Here is a 19,642-nt window from a genome sequence, read left to right as displayed (position 1 = left end):
GCAGGCAATGCCACAGTTTTATGGAGCTGTTTAAAACTGGAAAAAATATCATGATTGATTGAAGTCAAAATTAAGCTTGAAATAACAGGTTAAAGTTATGAACTGAATAGATAGATGCAATTTGACCTGAAGCTGACCACAGAAATAAATATTTTAGGTGAGTTAAGCTCTTATAAGAGCTTGAGCCAGACTTAACATTAGTTCTGTTTGAGAATCCTCCCACAGTGCATTGATGTGTCTGGAAAATAAAATTTATATGTATTTATCTGTATTAAGGCAGGCATGTCTGCAGAAACTCCATTTTGCCACTTCCTTCTTCAATCTGTAACTCTCCATTGCTGTTGCTGCACTTATTTCTACTCTACCTTGTCAATAAATACAGAATCTACTTATTTAACAATTAAGTGATTGAAAAATTGTTCTCTACCGGTTTCTAACTCATGACTATATTCAATTTTTAACTCATTTTTTAACTACCTGAATGACAGTCCGTGTTTGCTCTCAGAAAACAATAAAAAACAACGCACTTATATGCATATATTACTAATAATATGTTTGCTAAAATTTAGACAAAAGAAAATTGCAAAGATTACTTTGCTTGGTCTCTTAAGCTCATATAGTTCCTGTATTTGTGTTGTCTAGAACAAGCTTCACATAGGATTCAAGTCTTTTATTTTTCTTCTTCTGGATGGCCTGTTCTAGGAAGGGAGGGGATCTGAGGTTCAATGTGAAAAGGCAATAAAGTTTACTTTTCTTCTCTCATGATTTTTATTTTTTTAAGGGTAATTTCTTGGGGTTTTTTTCCTGATGAGAGCTGTAGACTCATTAAGTAAGTGCAATTGTTCTAGGCAATCTATTTCCCCCTCATAATAGGAAATGTTCAGGTTTTTGTTTGTGACAAAGTTCTAGCCTTTAAATCAACAGGTAGGCTACCCACAGATCAAAAGCTCCTTAAAAATAGAAAAATAGAGTAAGTGAAATCTTACCAAGAAAATTGAGCTCAGCCTACCAAATGATGTATATTTAACAAAAATGACTCTCCATAACAATTTCTAATGACCTTATCTTCGCAGTCTCTCCATTTGTGTGTTGTTTTCATTTCAATTACTTCTGAATATTTCCTTGAAGACTGGAACTTCACAACAGTGCAAACTTTGGGGACTAATGAAACTTATAACTCAGCCTACTTCATTTAAGTAACTTCATGTTTTCTAACAGTAGGACCTGCTAATAACTGAGCAATTAAATTTTTCCGAGGCCAAACTGAAATCTGGATTTACGAAGTATTCCTAGGTAGCCAGTGGCCTGTCTGATGCTAGGTGTAAAAATTTAAATAGAGAAGAAATGAGGTGAAGACTTGTGGTTTTATTAGTATTACAGAGTTATCTTATTCGATCAGATCAAAAGATTACCTTATATTTATCTTGCCTCAAGAAATAGAAGTATTACTGATAAGAAAAGCAGGAAATGGGAAGCTTCAGAAACAAAACTGCAAATTTTGTATTGGAAAAGAAAGGATTTTGTGAGGTGAAGAGCTGTGGTCCCTGGATGCTGTACAGCCTTGTGAGATGCCTTTTCGCCTTTGAACCAGCTATGCAGGATCTATATATTCTCACATTTAAATCTATAATAATGTCAGTGGCTAGCTGTTCTCAAACTATAGTTGCAAGTGAAGAGACAAAAAGACAAAGTACTTCTCTGGCTTGAAATATTATTCTTTATGTCATGCTACACATGTATATCGTAGTGTATAGCTCTGTGGTGTTTCACAAAATCTAAAGTGGAAAGAAAAAGATAAATGTATGTTAATAACTTTTTTATTATTATTGCAAATTAAACTTACTACACATCTGTTTTCCTTAATTGAAACTGAGATGAAGTGTTCAGGAAGTCTCCTAAATGAAGACAAATTCTCTTAAATGAAAATTATTCTTCACTCATCTGCTTATAAATAAATTACTATTTTATTGGTCTGAATTTCATGCTCATTTCTCTCCATCTGGCATTAAAGGAAAAACAGAAGAATACTAACGTCTAGCCCCGCATGATGACAAAGCACTAAGTATTAGGACACAATAAGTTGTTTAAAGAAAGACATTTATTTGTCGTATAACAGGGACAGTTACTGTAAAAGTAATGCCAGGGATTACTGGTCTCTAATTCCCCAGCAGGGTCCCTTGCCATGTCTGCTAAAAGAAGCAGCCTGTAACAAGATCATTACTGGGTCACCCTGTAAAGGCTGCAACAAAAGTCCCCTCTGGATGCCTGGGCAACGTGGCCCCCATATTAGAAAACTGCAGGCATTGTAAAAGCTGGCTCTACAGATGCAATCTGGGAGCAGGTACACACTTCCAGTACCATATTTTCACATGTATAAAATGTAACCTTAACAGTATAGCTAGAAAAGCAGAAACACAGACTGTCTCTACCAGGCTATCCTAGGTAGTGCGAGTGTCAGAGCACATGGCAGAAGGGCAGGTCCATCTCGCAGCCCGCTTCCTTCCAGCTTCCTGCCATGACCTCCCTTTCCTCTTATCCCCCTGTCCTCCCTAGCACCAAAAGGCTGGAAAATTCGCATATCTCTGATCTGCTGTGGAGGAAACTCTCATAGCAGCAACACAACTCATGCTCACCCCGTCATGTTAAGGATTTCTTGTTTTCTCTCTCTCTGCCCTCTGTCCGCCATCCTCACTCTTCTTTCCCAGGAATCCCACCTTCTCTCCATTCTTTGAAGCTCAAAGCAAAGGAAGGAGTCGGTCCCGAAGACAATCAAGCCATAGTTAGGTAGTTGTTAGCTAAATGCCAAATACATCTTAAACTCAAAAACAGCAGAGTAGAATTTTCCAGCTGCATATTTAACTGTAGGATGTGGTTTAAAAGAAAAGCTAGAAAGAAACGGGAAGAGAAAGATAGCTGTGCAGTGAACATAATGGCGATCAACAACCTGGATTTTAATCTTGACTTGAACACACTTCTTCTGTGAACCTGGATGAGTCATTTCGCTTCCTGGTGCATTAATTTCCCAAACTCAATACACAGATAATGCATAATGAACACAGCTGTTTCAAAGCATGTCACAGTGGTCTCTATAATGAATCTTTTTAATGAAAATGGCTAAACAGGTGTGAAGAATAAAACATATATATAGGGCCAGCACCATATGCTAATATTCTTTTTAATGTTTCATTAGAATTTATGATTTAACATATATAGATAGGCCTATAGCAATACTGGATAAAGAGAGGCAAATACACTTGCAGACTGCTGCTGCTACCAGAAAAAAAGGCCTTGACTGTGGCAGTATAGTGAAGGAGATGGTAGCTAAAAGGGTGGACCACTGCAGGTACCACTTCTTTACCTACAGCTCTGCAAATGCTCTGGATAGGTTGTCCAGTTTCAGTGACTCTTAAGTGAAGATAAGGAAGCAAATGAGGTGAGTGGAGGGAGGGTTTTGCAGTCTTTGAGCTTGGTGTGAGCTTCCCCTGAAATTCAGTCTCCTCTCCCCCCGGTTAACCAAACTGGAAAGGCATTTCAATTATGAATCATATAGTTCCCTATTTGTTTATGGATGATGGGCCTCCTGTTGCTGGTATACTACTGTTAAGGAAATTATCTCCTTTTCTGTTCATCGTTCTATGTTTCCTTTAACAGGATGGCTGAGTGGTACAGAAGGATAAAGGCACAATAATTCAATCTGCTTTTTCCTATTCTGTATCTCATCTAATTCCATCAATAAAGCCCAGAACTGGACTAATGTACAAGCATGCCTGATTCAGTACCATAACAGATAGTTACCTTTAGTATGTATTCATTAACCTCAGAAGAGAAGTTAAGTTAACGGCAGGTATTCTTCCAAAGAGAGAGGAGAAAGCTGTGAGTTAAAAGCAATCATATTTTAGAGATATGTTGGTAAAGATGATTCAGAGAGAGAAAAAAGTTGAATCTAAAAATATAGAAAAGGAAAGAAAATACAATCTACATAGTCAAGTACTCAATAATTTTTTTATTATTAAACATAATGGCCTCAGAGAAGCAACACTATATAGAGTAGAGTATCTGTAATAAAATGCTTCAACCCAAAATAATCTATCTTTGCAAGAGAATATGTACATAAAGGACTGTATTTTTACATTTGTAGCACTGGAAAATTATCAATTTACATTTTTGGAACTGGACTGCAAACTAGATTCTCATTCTGCTGTAACATTGAGCACCTAAATGGGTCAGGAAACTAGAGATTGTTCGTGATAAAACATCAGCTATAATATGAAGGCTAGATGACACTAAATATTGAGATACACGAATGGTAATTTCTCAGGTTTTTCAGGGAGATTAATCAGAAGTAATCGCTGGCATTTGAACATAGAAAAACTGTATTTAGTGGCAGAACGAGCTAATGATGAGATGCACTAATAGCAGAAATGTGTGATTAAGAAAGTGGAAGAAACAGTACTGCCGAACAAATTTAGAACTAGACATGCTAAAGCAATCTTGTGGTAAACTAGCAAGCGAGAAGGGAGTCAGTAGGAGATAAGGTCTGTGGTATTTTTTTAAGGTCACTGTGTAACTACTTTTCCTTTGATGCGTTCATAGCAAGAGAGCCCACCTGCGACAAGTTACTTAACTTTAGTGAAGCTTGCACGTCCACATGTGTGAAGGGGGAATTTCTAAAACAGCCAAATGCTTCTGTCCGTTTAAAGAAAACAAAAGTGGAAAATATGACAAAAAAGTGAACTTGAGATAATTCTTAGCACAATTCAAAAAGACAAGCTGATCTACTTTAAAAAGAGAGGAAAAATCAATAAATAAATCCAGAGAAAATAAGCAAATAATTTATTTTACATTAGAATTTTCTTTAAATTTTAATTAAGTGATTACTTAATGATAGAGGCTGTCATGAGGCATTTTCCATCTATCTAAACCTTTTCTATTCAGTGAAGTTGACTATAAATGTTTGCCACTGATGAGTACACAAGGTATCAAAAATATCCTTTAAAAATATTTTCTAAACTCTTCCTCTGCTTGTAGAATAGGAAGCAACTATTGGATTTCCATTCATATTTTGCTGATAATTTGTTGTGACCTTGCATTTTCATCTGATAATAACACAGAAGACCCTATTTGGCAGACATGAAAGAAACTAACTCAAAAAAGAAAGTAGTTTATTACATCTGAGTCTCTATGAATGTAGTGTACTAATTCTGCTTGGTTGACTACGGTTAGCTTTTCTTCTTTTAATTCAGTTCTTGTGCTCCTGCTGAAGTTTCTTATTTTATTAGTTTCCAATATGAGATATTAGTCGCAGACCCCTAAAATTTTAATTTTAAGGAAAGAAAAATGGAAGCAGAAAGGCTTCCAAGGCTCTCAGACAAATCCTTTATTGGACTGGGAAACTGATCCTTCCATTCCCAGACCCAGCCCTTCTTGTACACCCGTTATCTTCGCAGATTTATTTCATTTCCTGGTTCTACTACAAGCTTTATGTCACTCATTTCCCTAAAAAAGTAATGCACTCTTACTTTAAAACTGTTAAGAGCCACTTTCAGGAAATGTATATTGCCGGGTTCTGCTCTTGTTGGCAGAGGCTGACAGAGCTATTTCCTAAGCAGGGCCCTCGGATATAGCCTAGTGTAAAGCCTTCCTACAGAGGCAGCTCTGTTCAGGTTGAGGTCACCCTGAATTATGGTGCTGTCAGCTCAGCTATGTCTTCAAGAAAGATCTGTAACTTATACGTGGCAAATAAGTTTATGGCTTTAAAAATGGCCTTCAAAAGGCAGAAAGGACACTAAAGAGAGAAAAGAATATATCTTTTTTGTATGGCATCTCTAACCTTTTTTGTTGACACAACCAGGACCTGATGAAGCCTCCTTTTCTAGCAAAGAAAGGTATCTTTTGTACTTTTTTTTCTCAAGTCTGTTTTCTGCCCCTTTATTAAAAAAAAGGGGGGGGGCTTGGTGAACAGCAAAGTAACGCTTTATCATTTTCTGATAAGGCACACCTCTGTCCTTACAAAACCAAGTCAAGCTGCCAGTGCTATCTTAAAAACTCCCTCCTCCCCCCTCCCCCCTGCAGAAAACCCCCCCAAACCAGAAAACTAAAACCAAAGGAAACCCCCCCCCCCCCAACACCAAACATCCTGGAGTTAGTAATGATGAGCGCAGCAAATGAGACAACTGCTTTGAGACAACGAGACAACTAGCTCCTGCCAGTTTGTGGAGCTGCTGTATATTGCTTTTCTATTTAAAAAAAAAAAAAGGTGGGCAAGGCGGAGAGGAAAGGTGCTTGTTTGTGCTGGTGGGGCTGTGCAGGGGGGAAGAGCAAAGTGCCCGCAGAGCGAGTGCCGGCTGGAGGGCGAGAAGAGGCTCCTGAGGCAGACAACAGCCCTCGCCTCAGCCTTAGCTTGCCTTAGAGACACCAGCAGGACTGCAGGGAATATGTTCAACCACGGGCAGCTAAAAGGGCTTCGAAGCAGAACTGCAGGAAATAACTGCTCCTGTAAGCACACAGCATTTGGAGGGAAATTTATTTCACACTCTTTTATTTAATCTATCATACCTAGCAGCTTTGAGATCTGTCTCTCTGAAGAGTTACCTGGATGTGGTTCGTTACTTGTGCCCTGATACAGCCCAGCCCAAGGCACTGCCACTTTGAGGTTGCACCCATGGCACAGCGACTTCAGGAGGAGCAGAGGCAGTTCCAGCTCCAAAGTCTTGCCGACCTAGTGATCCATCACCCAAAAAGGGCTGTATTCAGATTTCCAGACGGCTAATTTAGCACAAATGCACAGTCACGTCTTTTCCTCTTTTTAATCTTTAACTGGTTTAAAATGTCCTAGAAGGTACCAATCCAGCAATTCAAACCACTGAGGAATCATGTCCTTCAAAAGAAACATGCTTCATAACAAACTAGCAACCTCTTCCCTTGCAAATATGCTGCTTAAAGATATCCAAAATGGAAAACTAAAAAATATTGGCTAGCAAATTCCTGAAGAGATAAGGGACTAAACTCTCTCCCCACACTAGGAGGAAAAATGACCTGAGGAGGGAGGGAGGGGGAGAAAAGGATAAAGAATTATTAGAAGACCAAGTACCTCCTGCCAAATCTTTACATGTGTAATAAAATGGAAGAATCAACAAAAGACAAACCTAAGGGGAAATTGAAAATCCTGTTCTATAGTACACAGGGACTTATCCTGCACCCATCATCCAAGGTTCTGAGCACTGTTGAGCTTTTTACCTGATTCCTTCACTCTTTCGCAGTCCCAAAAGAAAGACAGAAAGAACTATAAATGCATTAAAGGGAGGGATTATCTGTTGTTCTTTTTTTGTTGTTTTTTGCCGCAATACCCCCTCTGTACAGATATGTTGCAATTCTCCAAGTGAAAATCCCCTCCCTACTAAAATCCAGAATAGATGTTTCTGAGCACGATGTTGCTTTACAGAAGCTCATTTAGTTAGCTAAGTGAATGTCACAGTCAATTGGAAATTAGCTGAATGAAGGAATATCTGCTGCAATCATTTGCTTCAGTAGAAATAGTGTAATTGTACCATAACCTCCTGTCTGATTCAGTACCACCATACTACATCCATTTTATGCTAAAGTGATTCCAAAGAAATCAGTGATATTTATCCTGACATAAAGCAACAACGAATCATATTCTCAGTGTCTTCACTTTGAGAAGGAATATAGATTTGTTTTTTATTTTCCAAACCTTAGCTTGCAACCGTGCTCATTGATTTCTAAGAACCTGAAAGTTTAATTATACTACATTTCTATTGCTTCAGAGCATGTGCTTCAGAATCACCACAAGTTACTTTTTGAGGATTTATTTTTTGAATTGAATTATTGTGACTGCATAGGTATTTTGTTTCATTAGCATGAAAACAAAGAGTCGCTGATCTGTGACAGATTTCTAAAACTTTGTGTGTGTGATCTATGTGAAGCATAAGATTTCTCTAAAGTAGCACACCTGCCCAAGGTTCTCCTATCAACTATCCTTACAAACATTATTGGTCTGCTACCAATCAAAAATATTATGCTTTTATTTTTATGGCTTAGTTTATTTTCCCTTAGTTGAAACCATGTGTGAAACCTCTATCAGTTTGAAATATATTCCATTTTAAACTGTTCACAAGTTAAAAATTGTAGATCCTTCTTTCATTACATCAGTGCTTTCTATTTTCAATTGATATTTTGTTTCTTTTTTGTTATTGTGAAAGAGAAGAAACAAAAGAGATGAAGTAGTGATCTGAGTTTATGACGTCCTATGTGCAAGTGTATGAAGGCTTACTGGAATAATTTGAAGCACTACTTGAGCAGGAATTTAAACAGGGTGGAGGCTAATGTTGCTATGGTGTCTTCAAAGAGTTGGTTGACTGAATTTTGAGTGATCAGAAAAAATGAGAGACCCTGGTTTTGGAGGCACTTCATTCTTAAATTTCTAATAGGAGAGTACTCTTCATGCATACACCAGACTTTCATATATTCAACTTTAGTTTTCAGGTTGTTCAAGCTAATTGCCTAGATCAAGATAGCCAAGGTCAAAATTGCATTTATCTCTTAACTTCCTTGCAGCGGCATTTGTATCTGTTACAAGCTATATTTATTTTTAACCAGAAACCTGGATACATAGCAGAAGTATTTTATTGTTTGACTATTTTTCAGAGCGAAAAATAAAAGATATACTGTATTATTATCGCTACGTTTTGTTCCTTGCATGACTGAGAACTTTGTGTTCTGGCTTTTGGTGTTGTTTTTTGTTGTAGAAGATGAAGAATGGTATTTCCTGGATATTATGTTTGAGTCTCAATGGGCATTTTGTTTCACAACTGAATCAATTGTATGCTATACCTGAGACAAATACGTATTTGCCCCCCTTCCATTTGAGTAGAAGTTCTACTGCTTCAAAAATATATATATAATATACAGAATGTGGCAGCTGAATTAATTCATCAAAGGGAGAATAGAGTCTTCTGGGAACAAAGATACGGATTTCATGTCATTCTGATATTGACCATTCTTTATATACAGCAGGTAATATCTAAAGTATCTTAAATAGTCCTGATTTCACTTTTCTGGATCAATTCTAAGTTTGACAGTGTTAATTGCATCTGAAAAGAGAAATTTCTGACCCTCTGAATTCAGTTCTTCCTGTCTGACCTTCTGCTGCATTTGAAAAAGGCTATCAGGTTTGTGCATGGCTACATGCAGTGAAACTCCTGGGAAAAAAAAAAAATTACAGTTAGTACTGTTAGCTACTAAATAAGGCATTTCCAATGTCTTCAACAAAACATACATTTTACTTCCTCTGTGAGGGGAGGGGACTTGTGAGAGACTACTATAAGATTAATTCCTTTTGAATATAGCAGCAATAAAAAGCACTGACGGCAAGACAGAACAAAAGCACAGCTCTATCCCTCATTTTAGTCAAAATTCAAAAACACATTGCAAATATAAACTGAGCTTCATAACACCCCATGTGGCAGCTAGCTTGACTTTACAGACAGGTGAACTAGTCATAGTTTGTCAGGCACAGACCCCAGTGATAGCTGTGTACATACCATTTCACTCCGTGCTGGTGAGCATCAAACGTTCTGTAATTCTAAATCAGACTGTGTTCGTTTCTGTGAAATCAGAAGACAAGCTAGAAAATTTCCAGCTAACGCTAAAAAAGAACTACTGTCAGAGCTTGGAGGAATCACAGAATGAGGACATTTTAAATGGAAGAAATATAAAACTGCCAAATAAGATCTTCTTACATTCCCTTTGTTTTCCATGGAAAAGATAGATAAAGGGCTTTGCTGCGCACAAAACTTATACTTCTGTGTTGCTAAAGTAAGAGCAATGTCATCGTCCTTGGACAGATGTTTTTACACCGAAAAAAAGGTTTATTAATCATTCATGGTTTCATTCGTATGTGAGAAGGTAAACACATATGTGAAAGTTATCAATAATACAGTTAGTGTAATAGTTACAGTAGTTATAATAATATAATAATAGTTACACTGGTATAGTAAAACTTACAATATTTTAACTAAGTTACTATAAAAAAATCCAACCTTAAAGAAGTTAGTTACTCTCTTAAGTGATTGTTAGGTGTCAGGTGACTGCAATTCACAGGGTTAAGGTTCAGCAAGAGTTTCTAGAATGGCAGTAATGGAAAACATCATAAGTAGGTCATTACCAAGCACGAAACAGCAAGAAAATAAAGATGAAACAAATGAAATTCAGATAAACTATCATGGCCCAGATAGCTGTTATTTTCACAAGTAGTGTACAGCTGTTATGCTCTGAACTTATTTTACTACGACGTCAGGCTATTTTGCTCTTTCTCTTCTTTTTACGTGTAGTTGCAGTTAGATTTCAAAACCTTAGTTTACCATTTGTCACCTATTTCCATGTGATGAGTTTATCTCAAACTGAAAATAAAATTATGTCAGCCTGCCTGGAGAGAAAGCACAGAATATTCTAAAGAATCATATGAAAAAGTATGTAGGCTGTTAAAGATTTTTCTTCTGATATATTATTGTAAATCCAGTACCAGCACTGGATAAGGAGATTTATTACCATTAAGAAATATTTCAGTTCAGAGGTAGAATAAAATAATTTACTCTGAAGAGCTACATTCTGGGTGATTACATTTTGACCTCAATTCCTGTGGTCCTCAATACTGAATGTGTTCGTACAGTAATGTTTCCCCTGCTGCGTTCTAGTCCAGCATCTCGTAAAGTGAGATCTTTCTATTGATTTTTATGGTCTTTGCTTTCTTAAAATCAGTTGCTATTACTCTCAGAACATTTATTTGCGTGTTGCATGCTAGTTGTTTTGTCATGAAAAGCTGGATAAAAACCACAATGTCAAACTACATGTTTAACCACATGCAGACTCTAAGCAAAACTGATAGAAGAATACCTACCCTTATGAACTATTTTAATGGTAGATTTTTTTCCTCCTTTTTGTTCCTACAGGATGCAAACTTCTTGTCATTAAGAAAGTCAGATTTAAAGTAATATTCAGAGTAATTTTTCTGACTCTTGCCTCAGTCATTTTGCCACCTAAAATAGTACAACAGTGTTTGTAGCTTCATTTATTTATTTAATTATTGCCCTGTTTATGTATGAGAAACCCACCCAGATAAAAATGGTTATTGAATGGAAACAACAGAACTGCACATTACTGTCAATAAACATCCAAAGTGAGCAAAAATAGTGTTTGTAACTTATTTGTTTTTAATGCTGGAAACAGCACATTTTCCAAGTGCAAAGCAACCTCATCAAACGATCTAAGAAATATTTTCCTGGGCTCTGGATTAAGGAGCAGCTGATGTCTTAACTCACACAAACAGATTAAAAACCATACCAAAAGTTCAGAGACATTTTCAGTTCTAGTAACACTGACCCTACAAGCAAGGAGAAGCTTATATTAGCCCTTGAAACTTCTTTGCCATTTATGAAATCTTTTAAACTCTGGAGCAGCTAATCTGAAAGCCATTAAAACAAACACATGAGTAGTCCTAGTATTCAGCAAATTCCAGCTTCAGGAAGGCTCTGCAATTCTGATAAAATACCTTAAACTGGAAGTAACTCAGAATTTTTATTCAGCTATTATTCTTCAGCTCTGGAAGATACCTTTTTGGAAAGATCTCCTGATGGGTGAGAAACTCAGGATGAAAACAAAGAGTGAATCATGTGCCAGTTGCCATTGCACTGGGAAATGACCTTCTGTGCAAATCATCTAATATGGAGAGTCCTGGGATGAAAACTTAGAGGACAGAATTTTCCCCTTCCTGATTTAGTAGAAATCACTTTTGACGGGGAAGCATTTTAAGCTTTCTAAAATACCCTGAATTTTGGGTTATGTGAGCAGTACTGCTACTCTGATGTTAGTATATCGGCTGCTGTCACCTCAAGTGTGAATGCATCTTTCTCAGCTCATCTAGATCTGACAACTGTATTCTCTCAAAAGACCTATAAAGCCACATTTTTTAAGTTCTTCAGTATTGCTTAGGCTTGTCGTTCGGTTTAATAACTGGCACTAGGACACTAGCTGGTCTCTGAAACAAGGTAAGAAATCTGACAGCCTAAATGACAGCCTACAACATAGAAAAGGTGGACAGCTGCACTCTGAATTAGTGGAAGCGTCTGTGCTGTTCTTCACGTTCAGCATCAGGAACATTTAATTACAATAATCAGCTGGGAGACAAGAAAAAACACCCTTGTCTTTTTTATCACCCCTGCACCTGCTTTTGCTGCAGGCTGTTGCCTTCCTCACACAGTCTCTGCAGGGAGCAGAAAGTTTCATGAAGTCCAAAACTTTCTCGCCACCGCAGAGCACTCATTAGCTCTCATGGAGGAGAGTCTCTCCCTCCCTCCAGCCCGTCCCTCGGATGGGAGTACAGCACCCAGGGAAAGCACTCGTGTCATACCCAGCTGCTAAACAAATATCACATGTGGTGACTATCAACAGACAAGCTGAACAGCTATCACATAAGATCAAATATTTCTGTTTCTTGGATATACTTATCCATGAAGACCCAGATAACTTTTTGAAGGATCATATAAATTAGGATCACATGTGTTCTTTAGGGCACCAAATGACATTATTTGAGTAAATGCTTTTGCGAAGTTGGCAGCTATGGGACATAGGTTAGCTTCTGGATGTTGCTGTAGTAAAAATGTCTAGTAGGTATATATCCACTTCTAGATACTTAGTAGATAGATACCTGGGAGCCTATGATACAGACCAGACACAGGAAACAAACTGAGGAGGCCTGATCTTCGTGTTAGGTATGCAGTATGCAGCCCTCGTCTAAATTGCCTAGCAAGTTTTTCATTACCTATGTTTTATTATTCATGAATACAAAGCAAGGACACAGGCAATCATTTAACTCCCTGTACGTGTTACTGAGTCATATGCAGTGAAGATCTCTTCGCTCTCTCCAGTTCTGCTCCGTCACAGTGAAGCTTTGCAGGAAGCCTTGTATTGAAGGAGGGAGAGTAGAGAATATTTGGTTTTAAAATGCATTTCTTACTGATGATAACCTTGTATGTATTTAAGTTTCAGATCAGTCTTCTGAAAATGTTTCAGTTACAAAGCATTTCTAAAACTTCCATTTTTAAGATAGGTAAAACTTGTGAAAAATCACAAGGTGTGTAAGTTACTCATTCTAGTAAATAAAATCTAGTGTTACCTACGTGGAGCACTGGGAATTGCAAACCTCTATTCTGATAGCTTTAAACATTTCAAACATTTGAATCACTAGCAGTGTTTCTTGTATCATAGTATCCTACACTTTTTCATGTAGTTTTTACAAGCACATTTCATCTTCTGCGGAAGAAGGAGGAAAAGAAAACATGCAGTTTTACCTCCCAAGATGAAGAAAAAATAGCACTTCCAGAGAGTATGTGTGGATATACATTGCTTGTGTATTGCCTTGTTCTTCTTTTCCAAAATTTCTGTCCAGCGGAACCAGTATTGCACTAAAATGGTTGACAAATCAATGAGGAAAACAATAGCTTCTATGTATCCTTCCAAGCAAAGGATCCAAGAATACCTAGGACACACCTAAACCAGCTTTCCTCCCATTTTCAGGTGATAAGCAATGATACAAATAGGAACTTGAGTATGTTTTTGCCTTGCTATCAGTAAAGCCAGAAACTACATCTAACTAGAACTTTTCTGCTCTAACAAAGTGAATCAAGAGTCTTTGACCACCACGTCTGTTTAAAAGATGTGAGTGAATGCAGTCTGTTCTGTCACATAGGTTCAGCTCTATGTCCTCTTGGATTGTGAACATAGCTCTCACCTGAGCAAGCTGGGCCAGTTTTCATCTAGTACAATTATACTAGATATATATAATATATATATAGCTATGGACTTTTGAGGATACTTTTTATTTCTGTTCTGAAAGTGGTTTCTGTTGTATTTCACTGTATGCCTTAAAATCTCACAATATCTAAGTAAATAAAAAACTACAGATGAGATAACAATTATTTTTAATCAATCAGCTACATTAGACAATGTTAAGGTTTGCTACCAAATGCTATTAAACAAATATTCCATTATAAGCAAAGAAATCTGGCTTGAAGGTTAAACTACTGCATATAATCATATGTTGTCTAAAATACTTAAATATGACACTACTGCTACTATGCATAATTTAGCATTAACAAAGTTGCTTTGCTTCTGGTAGATGTGTATCACAGTTATGTATGGTGATTTATTGCACTGGATGTGCAAGGGAAGAGAGCAAGATTAACAAATTTTTCAGCTTTTTGCAGATAAAAGCACATTCTGTAAGTTGTAGGCCAGATCTCTGACAGGCTAAAAATAACAAAAGGGGCTTGTGTGCATCACCCACGCTTTGTAAAACCACAGACCAACAGATACCTGCAAGCTTCTTGAAAATCATCAGTTGCATTTGGTGGCAAGAATTACTGTTAACCTCTGCAATTTCAATAAAACTGCGTGGATGCTGGTCTTTCTTATGTTGGGGAAAGTAGGAGGAATAACATATACTGCTATGAAAAAATAAAAAACAATAAGAAATGATAATAATGCTTATTCTTTTCAACAATACAACAAACTATTGAAATGTGTCCGGCTTTATGACTGAATTGAAAAAGAATTCAACATCATATTTCAGATTAGTTTGATAATAGTGGCTAACAATTTCAACTGCATAATTATGCATATTATTAAGAGGTGTTAGAAAGGCCAGATCAAATTCAAGATTCAAATATGGATAGAATCCCTGGTCAGAAAAACTTACATTTTTAGGCCCCAAATAATATTGGCTCTACAAGGTCTATAACAATGTGTCAATAGTCAAAAACAAAGGGATAGAGACAGAATAAAAGTTGGAAAATACTAATGCTGAAGTTACTCAAAATTTATTTTAAAATTCTGAAAAAAGTATAGAATTGAAATGTGAAGCCAAAAATCTATTTATGAGTTTTATGAGATTTCTTTATAGGGTTGATTATTTTTATTTTCAGCTAGAGAAAGAGGAAAGGAAATGTAAAAATTTTGTAGAAAGAAAAGAGAATCTGTTTCCAAATAGCCCTATTACATATTTACTAAAAACTCTTCTTACTACAACTGTTCTAAATGCAACTGCATTGCCATTTTGAATAAAATAACAGAATTGTAGAAAAAGTCATATACAGTATTTATTTCCATTAAAATTATACTTCTGCCCTGCAAAGACTTGCACATATATATTAAACTTCTGAAGACCAAGATCTCAAAAATGCAAAACTTCATACTCATGTGGGTGGAGAAGTTAGAGCAAGGGTACAACATTCAGAATGATTATTCACAATTGAGCTGTTTTATTATTTTCATGCTACGTTTACAGAGAAAGAGCACGCTCATGAACCTGAGTGTGCTTGTTTACTGCAATTCCAAGAGAGGGTGCCGTTCTTTGTTTCGGACACGAGAAAGCAGCTGCTGTAAGAATCTGCTCTTCCAGGAAAAACAGGACTGTGTTTCACACAGAAGGATTTTATTTCCTGAAAAGGTTGTGGTAAATGAGTTAAGGTTCAGAGGTGGGGGGAACATCCAGCTGAATACCAAACCAAATTGCAAAACCCCTAATGTTAATGTGCAGCACCTAAGGCTCCAGTTATACAGATAAAATGTGCCCAAGACCAACTGGCTGAGGCCAGAGGATGTGCTGGATAGTGTCACACTCTTCCAGAGTCCCAAAAAGGGAGACTAGGAACAGTTGGGAATGCTGAAGGGCCACGCTCGCTCCGAAACTGTGCCTGGAAACTGAGGGTGGAGAACCACACTAGCTTGCACTTGCCAAACCTGCACCAGGTTTCTTCACACTATTTAACATTATAGATAGTTGACTTCTTGTGCCTTCCACTGCCTCCTGCCACTATTTAACTTACTAGTATACAGATCTAGCTTAAGTAACTTCAACTAATTTATTGCTGAAGGAGGTCAGGTAATCACCAAAAACTGAGCAGGCTGAGGAAGAGGTAATAAATGAAGAAAGTGTATCTTCTACAGTGTGGCCTAGGAGGGAAAAAAATGAGCTGAAAAGGGTTTAGGAATTATGAAATTATTTACCACAACTGCTTCTCTTTCTTCTAAAGCCATGACAGTATGACTGCTATGGCATTGGTGTAGCTGCACACCTCCCGCAGCACACCTCCTGGCCTGCTGTAGGAGGCTATCTGAGGGAAAGATTAGAAGGCATCCCTTTTTTACGGTCAGAAGAAACCCCAAGTGGATAGTAGAGTTCCTCTAGACTCCTTGGAGGAAAGGTAGAGGAGAATCTTCAGAAGTCTTCCAGTTAATCATTTTTTACTCCTAAAAGACAGTAAAACACTTCTCTGAAAGACAATAATACGTGAGAAACAGTCTCAGTAGCCTCTGTTTTGCTGTGAAAGGAAATCCTGAGAAAAAGCTGTGCCAACATCATCAGCAGAAAAAATTACCCCACCCCACCCCACCCACAGTCAACAAGAAGGTACTCCTCAGTCATTTCACTGCAGCCAAAAGCCTTTATACATTCTTAGGAAATGAAGTTCTGCAATTTGTAAGTTTGATACGGAGAAGAACTAAGGAAACTCTCTTCCATGAGCTCCATAGCTGTTCTGGCTGATGGAGTGACCAGGATGCTGGCTGATTTACCAGGAAATCCACAGCTCCGAATCTCTAGAAAGGCATAAATAGTGCTTGTCTCATAAATAACTTCTTTTTATTCTGAGATAGTAGGCTTGAAAATCTGCTACTCCAAGGTTGGAAAACTCTACTGGCAAATCATGACATAGCGTCTGTATTTGCACGAACACATACACTGCCACAACCAAATATGAACCAAGTTTAGCCTACAACTATTTCCCCTCAACTGGAAATGATTCTTTGGAAGTTGTGAATATGCAGGAGATGACACATCAGTCTTGAAAGTTCAAATAAAGCTTTTAGATTTTTATTTTATGTATGTATCTCTTTTGCAATTAAAGTAACTTCCCACTTAATTACAAACTACAAGAAAGTGTAACTAAGGAAGAGCGTAGTATATCTATATTAGTCCAAACTGATTCTATTCTCCTGGATAAGGATTTTCAAGACTCCTAACTTGCACAGTAATGCCTTTCAGTAAAGAAACTAGATGCATGTTTTAAATTACCTTTCAGTCTCGGTTCTTTAGTCTCTTCCAGGAATCCCCCTCCACTTTAATTGTACTTTCCCATGTAGGAGGAGAAATCATTTCACAGCTTTTAAAATTTGAAGGTATTTTAGCATTTAATTTTCTTTAAAAACCTAAACAATTCAGATGACACATCCCTGAAAACAGATGCACTGCCAAAATTCTGATATTAAGCTTGACTGTGGATGAGTCTCAAGATTTCAAATTTCTTTCATAAGACTTTAGGTAACTGTGAGCATAATTATAGTCATCTACTATCACTGAGTAAAAATTATAAAGGTCACATGTTCTCGTAACCCTCTTCATCGTTATAGACCATATTCTCATGCTGGGAAACAGGACACACCTATTGCATCTCCCTCAGTTGAGGGGGTAAAAGTGATGAAGAATGTGCTGTCCTTCAATCTCATCTTTGAATATTAATTTTGTTTTCCTTAATCTTGAAGGTGAAAAGTTTCAATGAAGAAACTGAAAACAATTCTCTTCTGAAATTCTGTGAAGGCTTTGCACTGAAAGTGAATAGAGATTTGATGTCCATGCCCTCAGAGCACATATTGTGATTTTCCTGAGAAGCAGTTTCAAACACAAGTATTTGCTCATGCCACTGTTAGGTGGGCAGAAGCCTGCCTTCCACAACTGTAAAATGTTGCAAAATGCTGAGAAAGTAGAAGTTATCTGCATACTTGTTTGGGCATAAGCACACCACTCATACCATAAGACTTAACATAACAATAAACGTATTAGCAATTTATCTGGATCTTTCCATACAAATGATTTCAGAAAGAATATAGCTCAGTAAAATAGAAATGTTTAATATAACAGGTATGGAGTTCTTTTATGTTCTTATTGCCCTGTACTTGCATTTAATGAAGCCTTCAACTATAACTAGCTTATAGATATTCAGAAGAAAACAGATACACCAATACCCAATACGTTGTAAAGAGCTACTACCTTAATAGGCAAACTCTTGTCTGTGCAGGTTTAAATAGTTCAGAGATGGAGATCAGCTTGCTACGAAGGTTACAAGCCTTCAAACACCTCTTCATTCACGCTCCGCAACTTAGCATAGTTCCTATTTCTTGAGGATATACTACTTTCTTTACAAGGTTAGAGATTTCCAAGATTGTGAATCCCTAAAAACATTTTAATATGAATCAGATAGAAACAAGATTTAAAGTCGAATAAGCTTTAAAAATGCTACCCTCTTTCATCTTACTAGATCCATGTGGATTTCTGTACTTTGGAAGAGTTCTCTCTCTCTCCTGCTAAATGAATAATGTTATTTTCATTGAAATGAATTTGACATTGAATAGTCTCATTTTTTGTGTCTCTGAAAAGGGCAGCAAACTGGCAATTGGCAGCAAACTGGCAATCTCATGCAGATTTACCACTTGGCTTACGAGAGAAATCATTGGGGTAAATATACTGAAATGTAAGAGCCTGAAAAGAACCAATAGCTGCTAGTTTGAGGAAAACGGGCCCCTCTCCACCGGCCGAACAGTGAACGATGACGTCCAGAGCTACCTACTTGTGACTGCTCCGATCCTCGACTGCCTAGTCTGCAAAACTATGAGATGAGCATGACAGTGTTTAATATCCATTCTGCAAGTTACAGTGATTATGCAATGTATGAAGTGGAAAAGAATCAGGCTTTGGTGGTCTCCCATTGTTTTTTGTTTTCAAAGGGGATGTGCTAGTTGATACAGAATCACATTTCTGATAGTGATCTAATCCAGCCATTACAAGCATCATGGTTAGGTCTGTTAAGTAGTATCATATATTATAAGCATTGTCAAAGGAAAAAAAAAATCATTTTGTCTGTTGAAAGTGCTGTCATTATCTGGCTGGGAGAAGGCTACTGACAGGTAAACATGCCCTCGCAACAAGTCTTTTAGAGAGGTTACACAAGATTTGCTTTCTATTTGCTCATTTTTACCTGTCGCTGACAGTGCGCACAACTACAAGCGTTGAGGGAAATCTGTAAACACCCTCTAAGATATTTCACAAGTATGTGCAGTAAATTTGGCTGTATGTTGAAAGGCATCATTTTCTAGTATGTATTTCCCTCCTAAACTCATGTTGTACAGAATACATAGTAGCAATGTAAAGGACATAGAGATCTGGGTAACATACTCAAAGTATTTTCTACAATTTTCTACAGTTTTCTACAACTAAAATTGATTCACATACCAGTTTATAAAGGATATGAGGTATGTTAACAAAACTGTCACCTGTAGTATTAGTGAGAGCTCTTTTTCATATTGTTTTCAATTAAGGAAAAAAGGCAGCAGTTTGGACTGAAAACTCCTTCAAAAACAAAAAACCATATGTTTCTGTTCTATACCTAATAGGTACAGCACACCATGACCGACCTGTGAACACTTTCAGTTCTTAAATCTATTTTCTCTATGATCACTTGTCACATTAAAAATTACATTCCACAAATGACAAATATTAAACTGAAGTAAAAAAAAG

This window comes from Struthio camelus, chromosome 2 (assembly GCF_040807025.1).
Source record: "Struthio camelus isolate bStrCam1 chromosome 2, bStrCam1.hap1, whole genome shotgun sequence".
NCBI lineage: Eukaryota > Metazoa > Chordata > Aves > Struthioniformes > Struthionidae > Struthio > Struthio camelus.
Note: the sequence above shows the minus strand (reverse complement) of the source record.